The 21,521-nt window shown below is 41.5% G+C and overlaps 1 protein-coding gene across 1 annotated transcript in view; it reads right to left on the bottom strand.

Moving 5' to 3' along the window:
• Positions 1-21,521, bottom strand: part of LOC137677742 (pinopsin-like) — a 99,010-nt gene that overhangs the window by 4,948 nt on the left and 72,541 nt on the right. The gene's annotated exons all lie outside the window — the stretch shown is intronic.

Genomic DNA, 21,521 nt, shown 5'->3' with positions numbered 1-21,521 from the left:
GGCAATTTTCAAGTTCTGAAAAGAAAAAAAAGTATGTCGCTCTGACTGATCTGCAACCACTAACCTTTAACTTTGATTTTCATGAAGAAGAAAAATACTAACTGCATTACTCAACTACCTACAGGAGGATTATGTTGTATTATTCCCTCAGTAATTTGTCAGAATAATCAACGTAGCTCTTGTACAGAACAAGGCAAATTATAAAGTTTCATGTAACAAGTGCTAAACATACCTACTTAATACATCATTTAAATAACAATGCGGAACCAGGTCTGAGGTGTTATGAAATGAACTGTGTATTTTTAATTTACTGGACTGTGCGCATTCAAGCCCTCCCAGCAGAAATTTTTTCTTTGCTATATGCTGATTTATACGGCAGTCAGTGCTCCTTCCACAAGTGCAAATGTGGGTGCTGTAGCACCATCACCTCAGAAGATGCCGCAGAGCTGTGCTGCAAACGCTTGCTTATTCACAGAGGAGGAAGACCAACTTGTGATGCCCATCTGCTTGAAAAAATAAGGATCTCCTGGCGTGGCTTCCCAACATTGGTTTCCACTGTGATGTTTTCACTGGCTTGCCTGCTCAAACATCTTGTGGCTGCTTAAAGAGATTTTACTCCCCTACTTTGTCTTGTCCTCCTTCAGTTTTTGACACAAGTGCAAGTGTAGCCTGACTTTGTTCCTGAGGGCTCACCTCCACTTGCTGCAAGAGGGGAAGGGGCAGAAATAATGGGGGGAACATAAAGGACCTGCAGAGGTTCTCCCCTCACCACTGCTTACACTCTGTGGCATTGGTGTTGGTGGCTTTTATAAGAGCCCACCAAGTATTTTTGCATTTATGGGCATTTCGCCATCCCTCGCGAGGGCAGAGAGATCTTTGCAAAGAATCACATTCAGTAAATTTAAAACAGTGAATTGTGTAGGAACACTGAACCATGTATCTTTTAATAATATTAACGTGTGAGAGTGCTGGTTTTACATACATGTGTTAAATGCAGACAATGTGAAAGGCAATGTATTTTCCCACCCAGATCATGGGCGTTTTGGGGAAAAGATACAGGCATGGCTTTGTAGCTCTCCCATGTGGCTGTTGCACCCTAATAGAGTGGAATGGCACCCTAGATGAGAGGTTTGCCCAAACCTGGTTCTTGAGGTGCATCATCGTCAGCCAAGCAAATGCCTCTGCTAGTGGACCCCTGAGCTCCCTTCACGCTTGTTGCAATGATGCAGGTTTTAAATTTATGGAGTTTTACTGACAAGTAGGAATAAGTTGCCTTCAAAAGCTACGGAGCCTCATTTCTGTGCCCTGGTGCTGTGGACAACAGTTGCATTTATCTGAAACAAACCAGAAACGCAGCAGCAGCTTAAGGAAATGTGCTGAGTTTATGCTGAATTCCATTATGCTCATTTTTTCCACTGTGAATTCTGTATCTTTTCTGACTTGCGGTGCTCTATCATTTTATGCATTCAGCCTTTGGATGGTTAAATCAAGGTATTCTTCTGTTTATTCAAGAAAAAAAAAATGAAAGATTTTGCCTTATTTTGAGCCAAAATCTTTTTTGCTAGAAAAAATTATTAATTGTTCCATTCCTTTATAGTTCTAAAACTTACCTGAGCATAAACTCACAGCTCAGTCAGTCATTCCTTGGACTAAACTACTAAATCTTCTTTTCTTACCTTCCTGTGCAGTTTTATGCTGTTGAAACTCTGCTAAAGTCAGTGAAATCACCATGATAGAAGAAATACGTACCTTTGGAGAGAGAGAGGAGTGATTTACACAGTCTAATCTACACTCTTGCTGTACAATTTAGCTAAATAATTGCACGTCTTTGGTCAGGACACTTTCTTTGGTGAAAACATCCAAATTCTGAACTTGTTGCTGTAGGTCTCTTGCCAAAGTCAGCAAAACCGAGACAGGTTTTGAGTCTACACTCAATGGTTGCACAGACTGAACACAGTCATTTTAGAGATGGATTGAATTAAACAGGAGTTCAAAACACTTGTAGACCAATCCAATCCATAGTGGGGTTTTTCTTTTTCATTTATTTTTTCTTCAGGAGTTTTTAAGGATGGAAAAATGCCATTTGGACAGTGACACAGATGTACTGTGAAAGGAATATTAAATGCATTGACTGCAAAAAAAAAAGGCTACTGTTTTTCCCTTCATGCTCTCTAAAGTTGATGCATATTGAATAAATGAAATTGTTTTTTGAATTAGGTAATTCAGAAGACTGTCACTAGAAAGCATCTTAATCTTTCCTGGAAGCTATCCTCTCACACACAAGGAGGATACCTGATTTAACTGTTTGAAATTTAAAGTAGCCCATGTCTGGGCATACCTGCATCATTGAATGAATTTTGACACTGCAAATTTCTTCTCTCTGGCTTAGTGATCAGATTCAGAGTTGTGTTCTTGAAGTAAGAGTTGTGTGTAAAAGCCTTACATTTATCCATATCATCTCATCACTCTTATAATATGTAGTCATTGAACTATTCAAATACAGACTGTGTACTTTTTTAATAGCTTTGAGAATTATTTTGTATGATGATTTTTTTAAATTAATGTGTACTCTAATAACAAAGCTTAAGATTTTACAGGAGTCACATTTTTAAGCAGTGTTTGTATACATTTTAACACTTTTTATATTTTCTATTATGATTTTGTATATTTTTATGTATACACAGTGTACAGATTTTTTCCTGTAAATAAAACATTTGTTTTCAGTTGTTTAAGAGTGCTGGTCTTTTCATATTGCTTTGAGCGAATGACACCAAAGTGCAGATGGCACAAAACAGGGAAGGTGCCTGTTGGTTCTGCCCACAATTGCAATGAAATCTCAAATGGAAACAGACAGATAGACTGACAAGTAGCTTTCACCGTAAACTACAGAAAAGAGGCAAATATCATAAAGCCAGTTTTATTCTAAAACAAACATGTCTACCCAAGCAGGTGCTCTAGGATTCCCCTGGGAGCGTATACCATACTACTCTGTGTTTGGCAGTATATTTCTTGGAATAGTCAGGCCCTCTAAGGAGGTCACGCTCTGATGACTTGATGTTGTACTCGAAATGCTGGTAAACTTCAGCTAAATGGCTGTGCCACCTATTGAAGGAATCCAGAGTCATGTCTTCAAGAGTAACAATAGACTTTTTTATCAATTATTAATTAAAATGAAAAACAGGTTACCAAAGGGAAAACATAATTTGCCATTCAGTCTGTGATGAAGTACCAAGTAATTTAACCACTGCAAGTTTGCTTACATCCATTAAATGTGAGGCATTCTGCTTTTGGTAGTCTTTGAACTATGCAGTGGCTGGAGTTGAGCCAATGGAGGTGACAGTCCCTGTTTTCATCCCACAGAGTCACCGTGAGTCCGTGCCAACAATAAAGCTAGTTACACATTAGTGGAATGATAAAAGTTGGTTTGCTGTTGTGTAAGCTCCTGGCAGCCAGTAATCATGCAGCTCATCCTGTGTGTTACACCACCTCCTGGCAGGCAGTGTTGAGGGGATAATTACTGTAAGTCACGATATGCAAGTAACACCTCTCAGAAAACTCAGAACAATAAGCTACACTAGAGCATAAACTGAATGTTGGGATGCATGAACAAACCAACTAATTGATGCTTTTCAAATCCATCAACTTTGCTTTTACTCTGCTTTTTTTTCATTTAAAAAAATAACAAAACATGATGACTGTATCCCATATGTTAAAATGCTCAGTAAACATCATTGTCTACGACATGGGAGAGGACATTCTTGTCTCATTGCATACAAACCAGTATCTCAGTAGGAGGTTGTAACCCATGAACTACATTCTTCGTATTCATACTCAAGAGAGCATCTTGCTATACCCTCTCCTCTTTAGCAGTGGCAGCTCCAGTGTAAGTTACCTTTCTGAGAGTATCTCAGAGGACCTTGGAGGCAACTCATTTTCAAGTTTATTCCCAAAATTGGACTGCTCCTTTCTGAACAACATGCCTTTGAAGGAGGTATCTTTTATCTTTTTATTCATAGAAGTAAGCGGTGTTTCACTTGAGCAGCTCTGAGGGGCATAGTTCTCTGGCAGGTTGAACTACAGACAGGCTTTTTGGTCTGTTTATCTGCATCATTAGCTCGCCTGTTGTGATCTGGCTGAAAGAAATGTCTCAGAATGCTTGCTCCAGCTTGCTGTCTTGACTGCAACATGAACCCATTGAAGAATAGCTAGACAAGTGAGAGAGGAGCCAGTCGTTTGCTATAATAACACACGCCACCTTCTTCTGCAGGAAACTGGACCTGCAGCAATGATTAAGGAGTGGCTGACTGTGGGATTACTTCATCAATCAGTATGAACAGTCCACTAGCACTTGTGGTTTGGCTGGACTTCTATTCTAGCTCTCCTAGCATCTTGATCTTTCCAGGGTGACAAGTGGATAATTTGATTGTTTCATCAGAATAGCATGGATTTACTTGCTGTGCCCCAAAAACCTACCAATGTCAACTTTATACATGCATTTTTCCTTATTTTTAGTATTTAGATTCTACTTTCTTACAGTGGTAAGTTACTCCACATAGAGCACTTCAAACAAATTACTGCACTTTTGTGGAAGTTAAGTACAGCCTGACCCCTGAGCTTCATGCCTTGATACCTAAGGCAAGTTAGAAGTGCATGCCCTGTTACTTCTTTTTCCTAAAAATATGCTAATGTTCAAGTAAATGCTTATTAAGTTTGATGGAAATGCTAACTGAATATATTAAAATGACAGGGAACTAACTGTAATGCAGGAATATAGTGGGTTTTTTTCACTGGAGGCAGAGAAGCCATCAGACAACTGGCAGCACAAGTAGGTTGTAAAAAATCACAGGGGGAGCCATTGCTGGTGTGATTGCTGGATTCTTAAAAATTATAAAAGTAAAGAAAGGGGTCCAGGGGAAGGAAGGGGGAGAGACAAGGAATGATGAAGCACAGCAAGGAAGGAGGAAGAAACAGCTAGAGAGATGTACCATACCAGATGCAAAGGCAGAACTGCTGCTTTTTCCCTAATAATCACTTAATTGGTTTTGGTTGTTTTATTTTTTTCTGCATCTTTGGAGAGAAACTCAACTCCTCTTGGAGCTCCTCTTGCTGCTGTCAGGTTTAGTGTGCTGGTATGTGATCTTAAAATGAAGAACTGAGGTAGTGTTAAGAACAGTAATTGACTTCCATTGAGGCTCAGCTTCTTTGTAAACACATGAATCCCACAAATCAAACTGAGAAAAGACTAATAGTGTTACATTGTTAACACTCTGAACAACCTCCTCCTTGTGCTTCTCCTTATCTGTATGATAACTGAAATAAGAAACCCCGTTTCATCTGGTGACCTGTTTCTGCGCATAGACAAATACGAATGGAATACCCTCTTGATTACAGGATGCTGACAGCTAAGGGATAATTACTGTAGCAACAAGTCCTTATATGCTTGTGAGAAGACTCCAGAAACCCTAAGGGGTTCAAGAGGGCAAGCAACAGACATCACAGCTGCCTTCATGGTATGGGAGCAGCCAGAGGGGGAAATTGCTACCAGTGCTGACTCCAGGCTGTGTTGGCTGCTGTTAATTGCCTTGCTCCCAGACAGTTGTCTGACTGCGGCCGAGCTTCTTGATTAAAATACCTTGCTGGCCCACTGTCTAAACTGTTTTTTTCCACCCTCAGTCCTGGGGTGCTGATGCATATGGGGTGCTGGTTACATCCTGCACTATTGCTACCACATGCAGCAGGTATGTCTCCTGTGAAGGTGAGGCCCTAGGAGAAAATGGAAGAGGTTTAGGGATTTCTGGACTGTTTTCTATAAAACCAGAAGACTTGTTTTTTTGTCTTTTAAGCATAGTTTAGTCATTCTCAGGTAGTTCAAGGAAAATAACATGAACATGCCTCCAGAAACCTAGAGTTCATGACTTGTGAGTTGTCTGGTGTTTTGTAGACTAGTTGGTGTTCATGATGCAGAGTATCTACACCCTGGATTAGGACAGGGACAGTAAGAGAAATTTTTGGCAAATTAAGGGAAGAAGCATGAAATGTGTCTCTTGTGCAAACTGAAAGTGCCTGAGGTCTAGCGCTAGGCCCAGCCTTGCTGCCCATGAGGCGTGTGAGCCAGGAGGCTCATATAAGGTTCCATATATCCTGAGCACAAGGAGGACAGATGTATGGACAGATGACCAAAAGGGAAAGGTGGGCAAAGTTCTCCTCAGGGCCTGTTTCTGAGCCTGCTTTTTCAGAAAAGAGGACAGGAGGATTTGCTGAAGCTTCCTACTGGCTCAAGGAACATTATTTTTCTTCCCTAGTAATACTCCTTTCCGAGGTGATGGGCTGGTTTTCAGTTACTTTTAGTGCTTGTTTTCTCCTATACAAATGAAATTGTACGCTATTTCATGGACCTGATTTAGACTTCACAAATGCGTAGGGCTGAATGTAGCTATCAGGCCATTAGGCATTTTAATGAGCCACTGGAGCATCCCAAGAACAGTAGAGATGAGGAGAAAACAAATCAATAAGCTGTACCAAAATAATACTAACAAAGTTGTTCCATGGTAGAAGAGCAGGGAAGGCAGAAACAAAAGAGCACATACTAAGGTCTGAGAAGTACTGCCTTATTTTCATGGCTCTAGCATACTATTTAGATAATCCTTGATCATGTAAAAATACTCTTTTTAGATAAGTCTTCAGGAAATATGCTCTCTCATCAAAGCTGCAGGGATCATAAACTGGGGATAGTTATTCTGTTAGAGGAAACAAACTGAGGGAAACTTTTCCTTACTCATACTTCAGTGTAACCACCACGGCTGCTGAATTTCAAAGAGATTGGTTGTGCACATGAAAGCACCATATTAACAACACTACTGTGTCTTCAATGCACATTGGTTTAAGATAGCACTGTTGCTTTCAATGGGGTTTATCACTGCAGGAAAAAAAGGTCACTTGTCATATTTATCTCACACGTGCTCTTCCCTGGCCTTAAATAGAGCTACTAAAACCCATACAGTATACAAAAGGGGTATCATATGTGAAGTTAATTTCTCCTACCTAAAAGAAACTTAATAAGACTTTCCTAAAGCAACGTGAGGAACAAGAATAGGCAAAGAACTTCAGTGAATAGCAACAAAATGGATCCTGCCTCTATTTCCTATTACCATTTCATTAAGTCAGAATTGTTTAGGGCTTTGCAGTGTGATTGATGGATCCTGACTGACAGAGGCAGCAGCAAATTTAGCAGTCCCTACAGTAACATTTTACTTCATGAGGAGAAATGAAGGGTCTATTACTACTGTAATATGGGATGAGTGATTCCAGATCATTTTGAAATAACTCCCATTTTGCTGAAAGTTCAAAGCATAACAATGAGAAGTATTTTGACACTTGAAAAATATATGTGTTTATTTAGTCATAGTCAATATGCTGTTCTGCCTACCCAGTTTCTTCTTGTATATTCAGTTCTTTACCCATGGGCTCTGGATAAGCCCACAAGGATTAGAAGAAAGACTCCAGCTGACTGTGATGGGTTTATGCTGATATATTCCTGCCCCAATTCTGCTATGACTAAAGTACATTAATAGTACTTATAGAAATGTGATCTTATTGTGTTCTTTTTTTTTGCTGTGGGTTATGAGCTGCCTGTCCTTGGCTATGTGTGTAACACATGTTTAGGGAAAAGAGTTCTTCCAGATGTTCCTTACAGAGTTTCACTTAGGCTGAGACCAAGAATACTGTACAAGGAAATCCAAAGCCTTATTTTCATGAGGTTATTTTTGCAGTACAATACCATTGGCTATCTTCCCCTGTGAATTACTTAGGGTCTTTTTGCTTGAGGGTGGGTCACTATCTTACATTCTCCTAACACACACACACAAAAACTTCAGCAGCTCTCGGGCATTTTATCTACTGAGTCTTCCTCAGCACTATCTTTCATTCTGCCTCTGGCTGAAACACAGGTCCTTATGAGCCCTCCCTTACCCCAGATTCCCATAACACCTGCCTTGTTGCTACAGCTTCTGTTGTCCAAAATGACCTTTCCATCAGTTGCTATGAATGACATACTGGCGGTGCTCTGATATGGGAAGGCTGGAAGAACCTTTTAATTACCAGATACGCATCCTGCTGCTGGATGAGGGCTCGTGTTACAGAGCTCACACTGTTTTTCAGGCAGTGAGAGCTGCAGTGTGGTAAGTGGTGGGTATAAGGGATGGGAACCAAGTCTTTCCAGTTTTTTATGTTTATCTTGCTTTGCAGCCAATTAGGTATTGATTTTACACGAGACAGAATTAGAAATTACCAAGGGTGGCTTGATTTGTGACTGTGGTTTGGTAGCAGTTGTTTGGTTTTATGTGTAAGTAATGCAACCACAGAACTGATTGGGTTGAGACATCAGAATTTCTGTTGTGACGGAATTTTTAATTCTTCTACAATTTCTTTCTTATCTCAGGAAAAAAAACCAAAACAAATTATCAAAAAATTCCAGACAAAACCTTGGACTGTCAAAATATCCAATTACAGGTAGATGCCTTCAGGGAATTACAGTTCAGCTTCATTCTGCTTATTCCCCTATAAACCAGATCTTTGGGCTGGGCTACATTTCACTGCATACCCTCCCCCCGCTGAGCCACCACTGTTCCTGCACTGGTGCATGGAGGATGCAGTCTGGTAAGGGAGCTTGATCTGCCTGGGTGAAGGACAGTGTTTTTCATTGAATTTACATTTTACAGGAATCAAGGTGTAGAGGCTTAGGCATGGAGATCTGGCCTGAAATGGGATGTTTTGTCATTTTTTCCCTTGCTGAAAATGAAACTGGCAAAATTAACAGCTGCTAATTTTGCAGAAGCCACATTTTGCACTGAGAAAATGCTTTAATGGGAAACTGCCCAACAAGTTACAAAATTGTCTGTTTTTTGTTTTATAACTCACATAGAAATCCCTTGATTTTGATGTTGGTCATCACTGAGAAAGAAGGCAGTGGAGGTGGAAAGGAAGACAAGTTATATATGGTTTTGGTTAACCTTTGAATCCTCCTTGTAGTGTATTCCTATTGGCCTAAAGCCAGCATACATAGAAATCTTATAAAGCCCTGGGTGAGTTGTAAAGTCTTGAGTAAGATTTCCCCTAAAGGAATAAAGTATTACATCTGAAGCAGTGTCATCCATAAAGTACTCAGTATACAAAAGTAGTATCCTATATAATGGACCCCTGCATAATTATATACACCCATTTCTGAAAATCTGGTCCTAATTTAGATAAAGGGATTTAAGAAGTCACTGTAGAGCTGATGTTCTTGTTTTCAGTTCAACTTCTGAAGATAACAATAATAAAGAGAGTTAAGCACTGCAAACAAGACAGAAATAAGAAATAACTCCTAATGCATTGAAGCGTTGGTCCTCTACTAACATCCAGTGAGCTCCTAAGAAGTTGTTTCCCAGATGAAATACACAGTCACAAGCATGATTACCAATAAGATTATAATTTGAATAATTGGTTTTTATTTGAATTTTTCATAATTTCAGAAAGCTAAAAGAGTTATTACAAGGGAAAAAGAGGAAAGCGCTATGAAGCCAATGTGTCATTCACCGGAGTGTTGCTTTTGCCACCGTATGCCCATCCACAAGAGTGGCCCATTGCCTACAAAGCATGAGAATTAATCCAATGAATGACAGGACCTCTGCGAGACTGCTTTTGCTATGACTACACATTAGTGTTGGCAACTGGGCTTATTCTTGGGCACAGTATCAAGAGCACTGACTACTTTTGAGCATGAGATTATGTATAGCAAACTAAAGATGTTTGTAATTGTGTTTAGATTTGACATCAGTAGGAAAGGATAGTATTGAGTAGTTCTAGTTGGAAGGGACCTACAACGATGATCTACTCCAACTGCCTGACCACTTCAGGGCTGACCAAAAGTTAAAGTATATTATTAAGGGCATTGTCGAAATGCCTTTTAAACACTGACAGGCTTGGGGCATCCACCACCTCTCTAGGAATCCCATTCCAGTGTTTGACCAGCCTCTCAGTAAAGCAGTGCTTCCTAATATCTAGTCTGATCCTTCCCTCACACAGCTTTGAATCATTCCCACATGTCCTGTCACTGAATACCAGGGAGAAGAGATCAGCAAAGATGAAGAGCCTAGGTCACTGGAGGAAATGAAAAGAACTAAACTAGTTCAGCCTAGCAACATGGAGGCAGGTGATCTGTTTGTGATGTCCCAGTATGAAGAGGAGACAACTACCAAAAAGGAAGGGCTCTTTGAGTAAACAGGGAATAAAGGTTTATGAACTGGCTAGAAATAAATTTAGTTTGAAAGCAGTTACTGTACTAAACATCAGAGGAATAAAGCTCTGCAACACCTTCTACTTCAAAAGACAAGGAACCTCAAATTTGTTTTCATTGGGACACTGTCAAATTTCTGAATTGCATTAAATGATGCAGTTTATAATGAAAAGGGATTTATTCTAATGAATTACAGGCCCAATATAGTTTTATGTTGCATTTTCCATACTGTGGCAACCATTATTTCCTTGAGTACAGCAGCTTTTTTTCCCTGAAGGAAGACATCATGATTAAGTCATAAAATAAAGTTCTACAGATTTGAATAAGACTTGCCACACAAGTTCGTGAGGTTTTGAGAAGTAATCTAACCTTTGATCCTCAAATTTCTCCTGCTGTAAAACTAGGATGATGATAATTATCTGCTTTACAAGGCGACTGAGGATTAAATCAATTAACAATATTTGTTTAGAGGAGGTCACATAAATGCCAAAAAATATTCTCTGACTAGGAAATCTCATTTTGTTTTTCTCTCCATCCACCTAATCTGAAATGATTGTTGCTTGAATCTGCAAAGATACACCTGGTAGACACAGTAAAACTCTGAGAAGTAATGTCAACTGACATAAAATGTACAAAAATGTCCTGCTCTGGATAAAATTTTAGTATTATGCCACTGCCACATCACTAGAGATTATTCTGTGATTGAACAGGAGAGGAAAGCGAGAGGTTCTGTTACCTCCAGGGTTACACGTACTTTTAAAAATCTTTTTTATCTATTGAATTTCATTGTCCTCATAAAGCAAATAAATTCTTTGTTTACATAATCTGTTGCATTGCATTAGAGATGCTGTTTTCTTCAGCTGACCTATGCCTGCATTCAGCTTTGAAATGGTAAGTTGCAGCAAATACATAGTTGGAGACCTAAAGGTAAAATATGGACATATTACAGAAAAGCAGAAGCATTAGAATTAAAATGGGGAATTCTGAGGCTAAATTAATGCTTGAGCTTAGCCAGACCAAAGCATGGGCTAAAATTCAGTCTGACCCCTGACCTGACATTGCAGCTGAGATCACTGCAACAGAAGGTCCTGTAATAGGACCAGTTCTCATTAATATCTTTATTAACAATCTGGATGAGGGGATTGAGTGCACTCTCAGTAAGCTTGCAGACAGCACCAAGTTGGGCAGGAGTGTTGATCTGCTTGAGGGTAGGAAGGCTCTGCAGAGGGATTTGTGTGAGGTTCAAAAAGGCTAAGTGTTGGGTCCTGCACCTGGGTCACAACAACCCCATACAACACTACAGGCTGAGGGAAGAGTGGCTGGAAAGCTGCCTGGAGGAAAAGGACCTGGGGGTGTTGATCAATGGCTGCCTGAATATGAGCCAGCAGTGTGCCCAGATGGGCAAGAAGGCCAACAGCATCCTGGCTTGTATCAGAAATAGTGTGGCCAGCAGGACTAGGGAAGTGATGGTCCCCCTGTAGTCAGCACTGGTGACGCCACACCTCGAATACTGTGTTCAGTTTTCGGCCCCTCACTACAAGAAAGACCTTGAGGTGCTGAAGGGAGTCCAGAGAAGGGCAACGAAGCTGGTGAAGGGTCTAGAGCACAAGTCTCATGAGGAGCAGCTGAGGGAACTGGGGTTGTTTAGTCTGGAGAAAAGGAGGCTGAAGGGAGACTTTATTGCTGTCTACAACTACCTGAAAGGAGGTTGTAGTGAGGAGGGTGTTAGTCTCTTCTCCCAAGTAACAAGCGATAAGACGAGAGGAAATGGCCTCAAGTTGCACCATGGGAGGTTTAGATTGGATATCAGGAAAAATTTCTTCACCGGAAGGGTTATCAAGCATTGGAAGAGGCTGCCCAGGGAAGTGGTGGATTCACCATCCCTGGAGGTATTTAAAAGACGAGTAGGTGTGGTGCTTAGGAACATGGTTTAGTGGTGGACTTGGCAGTGCTAGGTTAATGGTTGGACGTGATGATCTTAAAGGTCCTTTCCAACCAAAATGATTCTATGATTCTGTGATCCATTCAGTGTGGCTTGGCAATGCTATTTTGAAGAGCAGCACAAGTTCAGTCTACCTGTAGATCCTGTATGCCTTTGCAGGACCTTAAATGTCCACATCAAACTTGGAAATCAGTTCAGAAAAAGATACCAAAATGCCAAGTGCTTACACCCAACTTCTAGATGACACTGAAGTAATGGCAAGTGAGAAACAGTCATTAATACCTTATCCTTTTTTCCTGCACTTCTCTTAACACTGACTGAGCTCTTGATCATCCAGACTCTCCCTTGAGGACAGATGTACATGTGAAGAGCAAAGAAATACTGCTTTGGTTGAGTTTCTGCTGGTGTATACTTGCAAGAGCAAACAGGTTACTAAGGGGCCTTGCTTATAAGAATTCTAACACCTTTTTTTTTTTAGCTGTGAATATATCACATTCCGTGTTTCTGTAGTAATCTGTAGATACTGGAAACTTCCATTTATCTCTCAATCTACCCTGCAGGTTTAATTTTACAGGTGGAAGCATATAAAAAATAGCTGATGGTAAATGGTGTCCTGAAGCTCCCGGCACAACTATAAGCTGATCATGATAGGCAAGTGCCAACAATTTTACTGAAGCTGTTTTCCCTGTACTGGAGAAAAGTTGAGATGTGTAACCCTACAAATTCTTTGAATCCTTAAAGAGTTTGTTGTTTTATTGCCTTTTGGAAAGTGACAATGATCTTAGAGGTCAAATCTTTTCCTACAGGTATTTCCCTGCTAGCTCTCAAACAGGTAGCAATGTTAATCTCCTGTCATTAATCACTGCAGTTAACTCTGATTTTCCTGTCTCTGCTAGGGGAAGTGTGACTATGACCCTTTCTATTGACCAGCATCACCTGCAAGGTTGTCAGGAAACAGTTGAGGCAATGGTCCCTCTTTCCTAAGCTAATCTCAATGAAAATGCACTAAAGTGGATGTGACCTCTTAAGTTAAGATTCAACTACATTTTTGGTTTGAAAGTTGACTCATACAAATACATAAAAATGTTTACCTGCATCATGCCTAGTGGCTTATTCTAAATGACACTGATCACTCAAATCTCTGAAGAAATAGATTAGTCATCCAGGTTTACAGAATATGCGGAAGAGACAAGAAAAGACCTAATAAGTGTGTTACATGACAATATTACTTTCTATATCATAGAATGATAGAATGGTTTGGGTTGGAAGGGACCTTAAAGATCATCTAGTCCAACCCCCCTGCCGTAGGCAGGGACATCTTTCACTAGATCACGTTGCTCAGAGCCCCATCCAACCTGGCATGAAACAATTCCATTGATAGGGAATCCACAACTTCTCTGGGCAACCTGTTCCAGTGTCTCACCATCCTCATCATAAAAAATTTATTCCTTATATCCAATATAAATCTACCTTCTTTCAGTTCAAAACTGTTGCCCCTTGTCCTGTCACTATAGGCCCTGGTAAAAGGTCTTTATCTGTCTTTTCTATAAGCCCCCTTTATATATTGAAAAGCCACAACAAGGTCTCCTCAGAGCCTTCTCTTCTCCAGGCTGAACACCAACTCTCTCAGCCTTTCGTCAGAGGAGAAGTCTTTCAGCCTTCTGACCATTTTTGTGGTCCTCTTCTGGACCCACTCTAACAAGTCCATGTCTTGTACTGAAGGCCCCAGAGCTGGATGCAGTACTCCAGGTGGGGGTCTCATCAGAGCAGAGTAGAGGGGGAGATTCACCTCCCTCAACCTGCTGGCCACGATTCTTGTTATGCAGCCCAGGATATGACCCGCTTTCTGGGCTGCAAGCGCACGTTGCTGGCTCATGTCCAGCTTTTCATCTACCAGTACCCTCAAGTCCTTTTCCACAGGGCTGCTCTCAATCTATTTGTTCTCCATTCTATATTGATACTGGTGATTGCCCTGACCCAGGAGCAGGACCTTGCACTTGGCCTTGTTGAACTGCATAACGTTTGCACAGGCCCACTCCTCAAGCCTGTCAAGGTCCCTCTGGATGGCATCCCTTCCCACAAGCATGTCAATGGCCCCACTCAGTTTTGTGTCACCTGAGGGTGCACTCAATCCCCCTGTGTCTTTGATGAAGATATCAAATATTATTGGTCCCAGTACAGACCCCTGAGGGATCCTCCCTCTCTCTTTTTGCACTGCTTGTCACTTCAGCTTCACTCTCTTTGGAGTCTGCTCTTTTCTCCTTCTTTCACAAATGCCTGCTTTCTTTCGCACTGTGAATATGGACTACAAAATGATCCCATAGTCTTTGCTACAAACCCTATTCATTGCATTTTCCCCTAGGTGTTCTGACCCATTCATTTCCCTTGTCTAATGAGGAGGTCTCTTCCCACTTCTGTGAAGCCCCATGTTTCTCCAGTGCTATGAAAAGAGCAATATAGGAAGAGGCATCAACATATTAGATGCTGTTTAAAATCATATATATAGTAAAGAGATATTGCTGCCCTTCATTTTCTGTGTCTTCCAGAAAGGAAGATCTTTCAACTGAATGTCACTTCCATTACTGCATTCCCTAGCCATAAATTGCAAGTTATTATATAGTCCAAAATGCCTGTGCTTATCTTGTGTTTTTGTTCATTCATATGTATTAGTTTCCAATTTTATTTAATATTTTGCTTGCAAGAGAGGTGGCCTGGCTGCCTGCTTCCTACTTTTGCCCTGGGTCTAAAGAAGCCAGTCCTAAACCCTTCTGTGATGTTGAAGCCAGTCCAGCCCCAAGAGAGCATCCACACGGCAGGCAGGACAAGGCTGAGCTCATGTCAACATCCTCAGCCAGGTTGTACCAAGGATGTAGCCTGGGGCAGCACGAAGACTGGCTGGGGCTGCTTGGGACCCTAGTTAAATGCCCAGGTTATTTGCCTGAACTGATCTTTTTGTCATGAGCTGCAAGAAAAATTCCTAAAGTAATTTTGAACTCACTATGTGAAATGCAGTTATACCTTATGACAGCAGCAAAGGTGCCTTTGAGACCTTTCTTCTCTTTGCCCCTCAACTTTAAAAAGTCATAACACTGCATGAGAGAAATAAAATCAAACCACTTCTGAACTGTACTATAGTAATTTACTTCGTGTAGAGTATTCTGCACTAAGAGATCATTTTGACTTTGCCCATTGTCAACTTAAGAGCTTGGGTGTGCAATTCTATTTGGGCAAAAGTTCTTGCCATTTCCAGATGACTGAGAAGGTAATGCAGCATCACTTCTTTATGTTGACTATTATTTACTCAAAGTCAGCCCAGCTACCAGTGAAGAGATGAAAAAATTGATCATGAGTATTAACATATATATGAATTTTAATGAAGAATTACCACAACTTATGATAATAAATCTTACAGTAAGCCCACGAACCTCTAGAAGGGCATAAACTAAACAAACAGGGTCTCTTTTCAGGACTTAATAGGTGTGTTCCAATTAGTGCATAAAATGAGGCTTGACACAATTGTACCTGCATTGTATACTGTCTTCCCAGATCTGTAGTTTTGTGTCCTCATGCAGCTGAAATATCTTAGTTTTCCAAGTAGGAAAATTAGCAGCTTTAAAAAAAAAAAGCGTTAACTTATCCACATATTCCTGCAGCCTTAAAAATGAAACATTACCTTTTGTTGGAAATGCTGCAAACTGCACAATACCACATGAAAACTGGCTGTGAAAATGCAGCTGTTATACAGCCAGTTGGGAAATGTTAAGGTTATTATTATTTCTTTTATGACTATCGTGTAGCTCTGTTTCCCAAAGTGCATATGCACTTCTCCGTGCTCAGTGCATAAGGTGAGATCAAGAAGGACTGAAAAGGGTTGCTAGAAAACTGCGTATACAAGGCAGAGACAGACTATCATTAAAGAAAGAAGGACTCCTTGTTCCTTGTCTGGCAGCAGGGAAGTTGATGAAGGCCCTGGAAGAGGGGGCTGGCATGGGTAGTGACCCACTTGGTGAGAGGCAGGTGATGGTGGTTCAGCATCTCAAGGACCACCACAGCCACAGCGTGCCTGGGAGGTGTCTGATGTGTGATCTGAGTCAACACCAGTTCTCTGGATGGTGCATTATCAGGCATCCTAATGTAGAAAAATGATATGAAAAGGCCTTTCCTTTTGCTCACAGTTCTAACCTGCTGGGGGAATTCCACATCCCTGCTGGGTGAACTCCTGTTTATCACACACCAGACTCCAACACTGATTCCCCTGCTTCTTCACAGCCTCTCTGCAGAGGCTCTCAGCTTGGGCCCAGGCAGCTATTTTACCTTGTGTGCATGAACGACAAAGATGATAAATCTGAAGACAATTCAATGTGTGAGCAATCCCATTGCAGCAACAGGGCTGTGTGCCTGAGTAAGTGCTCACTCGTTGCACAGTTGCACATGCTGGGTCCAGGTCTCATTGAGGAACAGTCTTTAAGCACATTATTATTCAAATCTCATTGTCCAACAGAAAAAAAAAAAAGTCCTTGTAGTTGGCTTAGTTTGTTCATTCTTTCTATTTAATTTCTTCCCCACCCAGTCTCCCCTCACCCCCCAATACATGATAAATTTGGAAAGGTCATAGTATTAATTATTTTCAAGTAAGTGTGTATATTCTTTTCATCATCACTTCTCCAAATCCCTAGGGAAAATTACAGGGTCAGCTTCTGTTTTTACAAGTGCAATGATTTTAATACAAGAAGACAGAGAGTAGAAATCAAACCGCTAATTAGGGACTTTTACTCACATCTAATACATCCCTTTTCTCACACTCTCCCTCCTTACTTTTGCTCAGACGCACTTTCTGACACCAGAAATAGCACGTTGCTGATCACAGGATTTGGGTGGACTTTTTTCCCAATTGTCATATGCAAAAGAGTATTAGATGTACTAGCCTGAGTTTCAGTAGCCCAGGGAGCCATAGGTGTGCTACCTGAGTGGCTAGATGTATGGAAGTAACTCCCAAAATCATGTAATTTGTTGGAAGCCCATGAGCTGCAGTGGAGCAAGGCTATTTTACATCAACAAAGGTTGTGACTTCTAATCTGATCAGCGGCTTCCGAGCAATTTGTTCTGTAGATCTTTGAGTGATACGGGTTTAATTTGACTTAAATTTGGCTGTCAGTATGTCACGGTTTAAAGCTGGGCTGGCGATTAAACCTGCGGCAGATGCCCTCTGTTATCCCCCCCCCTCCCCCCAGAGGGAAAGGGAAAGGGAAAAGGGAGAGAGACTTCTGGGTTGGAAAATTAAAACAGTTTTAATAAACTATAATAATGAAAAAAAAGTATAATAATAATAATAGAAATAATCAAATATATACAAATATATATACAAAACCAAGATTGAGCTCCCCTGAAGTCAGCCACGTCACCACCGGCACTGCAGGGCAGGCTCCGGGAAGGCCCAGCCTGGGCCTAGCGATGGTCGAGAGCTGGATTCAGGAACGCACGGATCGGGATCGGGGGCAGCAGGAAAACAGACGGAGTCCTCCCTGGACACCGGCCATAGCAGAAAAAGCGAGACCCTCGTGATCCCCCCACTTTATACCGAGAATGACGTGTATGGGATGGAATACCCTCGTTGGTCAATTTTGGGTCACCTGCCCTGTCTGCTCCCCACTGCAGCTGCGACCCCCCTTCGGCTCTTCACTCGTAAGCAATGAGGAATTCAGCAGTGACCTTGGTTTCTCTCAAGAATAAGTACAGCAAGAGCCTTTCTGCACAACATCCCTACCGGTGCCTCAGTGATAACTACAAACTTCGAGCGTTATCAGTCCTGGAAGCAGACACTGTCTGCAAAAACATGCAGTTAGTTTCAGAAAATGCAGTTACTTAGAGGAGACTTAGCTGAAAGTAAAAATCACTGAAAGGAAAATCGGCCTGGTTTAGGCCAAACCAGGACACAGTAGCAATGCAGCAAATTCCTGTTTTCTCTGAGTGCTAACTTGAAATTATATGACACAGCAAGAGCAGATTCACTCAGTCTCACTGTGTCTCATCCATAACCATACCCTCTTGAGCACTCATTATTCATATCTTGACTTCTGTATTAATAAAAAATGAACTTCTGATACGTAAGATAAGGTTAACCTCAAAAGTTGTCACACCATTATGTTATCTAGCTAATGATCCCTGGTTCTCAGTGCAGTATGTCTTCAAGTACATTTACACCAGCCAGAAAGCTCTTCCGTGTTGGGGTTCCTGAGCTGTTCTATGCAATACATGAAAGCAAGATGCCCCGAGCACTCATCTCCTCAACAGCAAGCCCATGGCTACAGGGAAGCTCCATATCTCTTGGGTGAATACTTAATACCTGCTTGCACGTAACCCATGAAAGAGCAGGTTTCTGTCAGCACCATCACAGAGAAAGGAGGGTAGTTGAAGCTATCATTAAAAACCTGGCTGGGCTGGCTGCATGGGTGGAATTTCGAAGAAAGATAATGCAAACTTGACAGGGAGCTGTGATGGGAATAAAAGATACTAAGAGAGGTAAGAGAAGACGAAACACAAAATCTGCGTAACTACATTAACTGTAAACCAAAAAAGGACTGATGCACTCAAAGCCTAAGCATGTGACCCTGCCCAGCTTGCTCCGGCTACTGGAGGTAGCAGTGCCAGCCCAGATGGCATGGTACTAGGTTGTATGCTGCATTTTCTGGGGCATGCCCTTGCTGGAGGGGTGCCCTAGGCACACACAGCCATATTGTCAAGGGGCAAAGAGCCATCCACGGTGAAAGAACAGGGAAAACGGAGTCTCCTTCTCTACTGTCTCCTCCAGCTTCCTCAAAAACATCACTTCGATCTCAGGCAGTTTACTGCTTTACAGCTTTGTCAACAAAGCTTTATGTCTGCCTGGCGTGATGTTATCAGCCCAGCAACAGTCCAGCTTAAATGGTTCATCTCTCTCCTCCTGGAGGAGAGCAGAGGAAGGATGAGAGCGGTGTGCCCCATACCGTCCTGTCTGAAAGAGTCCGTGTGACTGGAAAGAAATTCATCATTTTCCCCAGCGTTTTATCACCTCGGGTCAGGGCAGAAGGCAACAGCAAAGCGAAAACTTCTCCAGGATTCCTGGACTGTGAAAGTGACTCAGGGCCTGCTTGAGAGCTAATTTAAAGGTGTGCTCTGCCAGGTGAGTTTTAAGGCTGACTCAGAGGCTGAGAGGCTGACGGTGCCATGATATTCCATATTGATTTATGATAGCTGGAAGCTAACACCACAGCTGCAGTCAACCAATGCCATTTTGCAATCTTCAGAGCATGTCCCAAAGCAAAAAGGTTAGCTTATATACAGAGAACTAAAAATTAAGCCGTATGTTCTCAATGTATTTATAAAATGCAGGTGTAAGTAGCCTATTGCAGCATCTTGCAACTGAAAAGACAGGACAGTGAAAAATGCAGGCCAGATAATTTCTGTGTTGGGAGGCACCAGCCTCCTGTGACAATTCTCAGCTAAGCACGAAGCCCAGAAAAGCTAAGTGCCGGGAAGAAGACAGCTTTCCCTGAGACGTTAAATTTACAAAAAAGAATGAGAACAACTACAGAGCAGCTAAGGTGCTGCGAACACCAGTGACGCATCAGATGAGGGTGTTACTATTGTTCCTGTTCTGAAAGAGAGGGGAACAGACGGAGGGATGTGTTTCACCCTTTTTGAGTGAAGCTCATTCCTCAGTGTCAGATAAAAACAATTATTTGTACTCCTAATACACTGTGACGCAGCAAATGAGAGCTGTAGATCAATATTAGGCACTAGTTATTTTTTTGGTTTTATTACAGTGAAAAGTAAAACCAAATCTGACTGAGCTCCTTTTCAGGAGTGGTTTTTGTCTTGATTTCTGCAACAATAAGGAACCTAACTATGAAAAAACCCAACCCATACAGTGACTTCCAGCTGGCAACTAATGATCCACCCTCCAAGACTGATTTGACTTTGCCCCCTTGCATTTTTTTGTTAAATGGTGGCAGCTGTGGAACAGTAGGCAATGGGAAACAAAAGAAACATCCTCAGTATTCAAAGGGAGAAATCGAATACTTCGGTCTCACATGTGACTGGAGACTAAGGAAGGATTAAGAAACTTGTTTCCAGTTCCCTGCCATGGTGCTCCTGAATTGTTGCACAGCCTTTTCAGTTCCTGCTGCTAAGAAACAGCCTGCCTTGCCTCAAAACTGTCCTAATAGATCTTCCCCTTGTAGACAGATCATCCCACACTGATCTTTCCTTATAAGAGATGATAAACTGGATCAAAAGTAAACCCCATATTGAGAAACAAGTTAAGCATTCAGAAGTATTTCCTTTGTAGCTGAAAGAGGCAGCTACTGCAAGGGAAGAGTGATTTTAGATGGCTTGCTACATTCCTGTGATGTGCAAGCACCCTGGTTTTATTCGTGCTAATCAACTTTTTCTCAACAGTGAGTCTTTGCTTGTTGCCTCAGCACACCCACAGCAGTGTGACTGTCTCATAAGACTTTGATGCTGTAGAGTACACAGTTCTCAATAACTGCTTGGAGCACTTTGAGAATATAAAACCAGCCTCAATTCTGTGTATATCTATGGATGCCAGGTTGTCAGCACAGGTAATTGTGCGTATGATTCTGTTCTCGAGACATATGGAGGCACCCAAGGCTCTGTAATAATTTCATGTATTTTAGGACCCATCTCTTTCTCCTGGTTTCCATACTTTGCTATTTGGGATGTGCTCCATGTGTAAAGACAACACCAAAATGTACCTGCGATCACTGTTACAGCCTGCACCAGTGATCACAGCACAGTCTGATGATCTCATGGAAGTCAAAGACCTCAATCAAAGCGCGCACAGAATAAAGCAGCAAGACAGATGCTGCTGTTGAGAAGTTTCCGTAAGAATTGTAAAAGGTGAGGGGAAGGAGAAAAAGTTACTACTTTGCTTCAGCATTAGCACTTTGCAAATGGAGCTCTCGATCTTTTTCAATGTCAGCTCAAACTAGGCTTTGGAAATGAAGTCCTGATCTTGCGGAAGGCAATAGTACTTTTTCCTTCTGATTTTAGGGAGGTTTTATAGCTTGCCTGAGATCTTTCCCTCAAACTCCAGGAGCAGATTCATTCCTTGTTTAAGAACTTTAGGTTAGATAAACCAGACCAAGAATGATCTCAGGCTGTGGCAAAATTGGAATATATTTGGCTGTTACATTCAACTTTTCCCTTGTCTAGGCTCCATAATAATGTAATGCTGCTGTTGATAAATACTAAGGATAGGCTCCAGCTTACACTGAGCAAGGAAGGATAAAGGGGGTTTATTTGCTT

The sequence above is a fragment of the Nyctibius grandis genome, chromosome 2, assembly GCF_013368605.1.
Source record: "Nyctibius grandis isolate bNycGra1 chromosome 2, bNycGra1.pri, whole genome shotgun sequence".
Taxonomy (NCBI): domain Eukaryota; kingdom Metazoa; phylum Chordata; class Aves; order Nyctibiiformes; family Nyctibiidae; genus Nyctibius; species Nyctibius grandis.
This window is presented reverse-complemented; position numbering and strand designations above follow the sequence as displayed.